This window comes from Pinus tabuliformis, chromosome 3_2, assembly GCF_031772625.1.
Source record: "Pinus tabuliformis cultivar Carrire ecotype Pingquan chromosome 3_2, CPIR1, whole genome shotgun sequence".
NCBI classification, from domain to species: domain Eukaryota; kingdom Viridiplantae; phylum Streptophyta; class Pinopsida; order Pinales; family Pinaceae; genus Pinus; species Pinus tabuliformis.
The window spans coordinates 254,279,019-254,282,567 of record NC_142302.1 but is presented as its reverse complement, the minus strand read 5'-3'; the positions used below and the strand labels follow the sequence as shown (position 1 = coordinate 254,282,567).

The 3,549-nt window shown below is 34.5% G+C and overlaps 1 pseudogene; it reads right to left on the bottom strand.

Moving 5' to 3' along the window:
• LOC149180636 (protein ENHANCED DISEASE RESISTANCE 2-like) lies at window positions 1–817 on the bottom strand (annotated as a pseudogene).
• Window positions 818–3,549: the final 2,732 nt, after the last annotated feature.

Sequence of the window (3,549 nt, the reverse complement as noted above, 5' to 3'; positions counted from 1 at the left end):
CTAAGTTGTTAGGCTAGATATGGATGTTTTAGGCTTGTAGTTTTCTTCCTCCTTAACAACTTCAACTTTGACCTTCTGGGAATGAACATTCTTTCAAAGTGACAAACCCCTCCCTAATTTGCTTGTTGAAAACCTAATTCCTTATAATTCTCTCTTAATGGATTTCCACCACACCAATTGTAAATGGTAATGACATCCATCCTTGTGGAAGAGCCCATTTATTTCTGAGAAATTTTAATAGCCCATAAGATCCATATTTTTTTGAGAAATGTTAATAACTCATAAGAACCATCTATCTTTGGGAAATGATAACACCCCCGAAGAACCTCTCTGGGAGTTCATCCTTGAATTGGGACCTGAGACTCCACCAAAAATTCCATATCCATCGTGGCAGAGTTTACATACCTTAAAACCATGTCATAATTGGATGTCCATGTTAGATTTCTAGATAACTCAATCTCTTTATATTATTACACCTCAACGCCTTCCCCAATAGGAAGGCTGCAGAATTTCCCAAAGATGGTCTTCATGATCCACAGGCCCTTGATAATGCATTTCACAATATTGAACTTGTTATTCCTAAAATTATCATCTTTGGGGATAAAATGGTAGAAACCATCAGGAGTGTGATTGAATCGATCACATAGTGGAAAACAACGTTGTGTAGCTCCCAACTAGGGACCTATAAATTCACCATGAAAATGAATGTTTTCATGCCTTTTCCATCTCAGTTCACTTTTCTCAATGTTGCCATCACTCTGTTAACAGGGTGGCCGAGTACATAGTCAAGCTTTGAACCTGCCTTGAGCCACTCCATGCTCAGGGTTTCAAACACTCTCTAGTATTGACCTTTTTTCACTATTATTAACTAATTATATGCCATGTTAGGGTTCTAAAACTCTCCCATCTGTAGATCTAGATTTTACATCTGTAAATTTGCATGAATTTATAATATGAGGATTAATAAGAAACACTTTTAACCCTTGATTTTAATTCATATGGATCAGTGTTAAAAAGAAATGTGAAATGAATAGATGTTATTTAATCTTAACATTTTTATTTTTATTTTTGGTTTCATTGGTAGTTTATTCTACAGTCTTGAGTGTTATATCCATCCCTATGAAAAATCCCTGACCCAAAAGAATCTATCTCTAAATGTGGTGGAAGATTTTGCAATTTTTGCATGTGTCTGTCTTGTGGCCAATACTAGATATGTCTCAGTTTTAGGTGTTATGCCAAAGGAAGCAAAATTTTGTTGACTATTATACAGTATACAAGGATATGCACTAAAGTCTTGTAGGTATGTTGATATTCCATAGTCATGGTGTCTTGGGTTTTTTTTGCTTTGTTGGTTGTGTGATCCAGGTGGATGTTGGTGGCCACCCACCTATCCCATTTGGACCCCCACAACTGTCTCTTTCAGTTTTTCAGTTTCCTTAATTATAGCGCAGTTTACTATTTTTAGCAGTTTTTCGGGTCCTAAACTTCCGGAGCCGTTTTGAGGCCCTAAACGACGCTTTTTGGGAAATCTACCTCCGCCATCTTTTAAATAAAAAATCATATTTTTCGTCGTAGTCCTCGGAGAGATCTTTCCAATGGGCTATCATGCGCGTCAAACGGAGATCGTATGCCAAAGTTACGACCCCGGGAAGTTGATGTACCAATTTACCCAAACGGGGCCCATAGTTTGGCGTTTCATCTTCTAGGGTTAGGTTTTGGAATGTTAAGGGTTTTCCATTGTTTCTCAATAATAAATAGGCCTTCGAGCCTCATTGTAAACATAGTTCGAAACAGTTTAGAGGCATGTAGCCGACACATCTCTTCTCAGAGATAAGCTACCATCGCCCTAGCTGGGTTATTTCTATTTGTAAGCATATTTCAGTATTCTCCATTAATGAAATGAAGTATTATTTCCGCTGCATCTCTGTTTTTATGGTTATCACATCTATGTATTTATGGTTATCTCTGTAATCTATCGTGTTCCTGCTTAAATCCAGATCATTGTGGTCTCAAGAGAAGGCTAAATAACTATTTCTTTCAAATTTTACAATCAAGAAAAAATAGTGAACTGTCCACATCCATGCTTTTTAAATTTCACCCTCAAGAAAACTAATAAACCAAATGAAGTTCAATTTTTTTTTTAAATTTCCATTCTTTTCCCAATCCTCCTTGGTGTCATGTTATAATTGATATTATTTTTAAATCAGTTACAGCTGTAAATTATAGTTACACAATTTAATTTGACTACTTCAATAATGAAACTCTAACCCTTATCGCCATCTGCCTTAGTCTTTGGAATTTCTAATTTTTGAAATTTCTTGTATATGTATGTCTATATACATACGTGGAATGCTTGAGATTTACTTTTCATTATTATGATCAAACATTGCTTTTCATTGTTTTTTAAGTGATCAAGGGTGGAAGAAGATGTACAATTTCCATTTTTGATCTCGTAGTGGGTGATGTCATATTTCTCAATATTGGTGACTAGGTATATTGAACTCGCTTATGTACTTACTATTAATGCCTTCAATGTGCTGCTTCATTTATAAATTGAATAAATATGCTCTAAAAGATTTATCTCCCCTTTTCAAGTCCCTGTAGATGAAATTCTTATTACTGGATATTCCCTGTTGATCGATGAATCCAGTATGAGTGGGGATAGTGAATTTGTATGTACTTTTTTTAGGTCTCTTAACAATTATTTTCTTTTGAAAGTTTGGAACATTTGCATGAGGCTGTGGCATCTTATATTTTTCTTCCAAGTTTCTAAAGATAAGAAAGATCTCTTTATTATGCCTAGCTATAAGGTGGAAGATGGCTATGGAACTATGTTGGTGAGTTTTTATGCCTGATTATCATTTGAAAATAGTTATTATTCATGATTCCAATTTAAAGGATTATATTTCTCTATCAATTACGCTCTCTTCTCTGTTTGATAATAATGGCGTTGGTTTAGACTTCTATTGCCTTATTTCAGGTAACTGGTGTGGGATTGAATCCTTCATCAACGAAGGATTTCCCTAACTCCACTTAAGAAATTGACTCAATATATTACCATGTCCTCTTGTTGAAGGAAGGATTTTATTAAATTTGGTCAAGTAATCAATTAATTTCCATTTCCTTTTTATGAAGCCATGATTTTAGTTGGATTCAAAAGGAAAAGTGGAGCATCCCAACTAATGTAGCCTATTTTTTGGAGTCTCATATATACTGATGATTGAAAGAGATGTTCCTTTTTAATTTCAATACAACCTTGTTTTGCTTTATTTTCCTCCGCTTTGTTTGAATTTCAAGTAAAAATTACTACTTTTGGTATTGCTTGTTTCATTTTCAAGTACAACAGTTTCTCCTATTCTATAGTTCTAGTCTTCATGGTATGGTTGCCTTATCTCTTTATTATTATTTTTCTCTAATTTTCTTTTACCTTTGTTAAAGAAAAGCTTTTCCTCAATATTTTTGTCATCAGTGTCATGATTCTCCTCTTCCACAGGAGGTGAAATCATGGTTTCTAGAGGCTATAGTGGAATATTACATACTATGAATTAT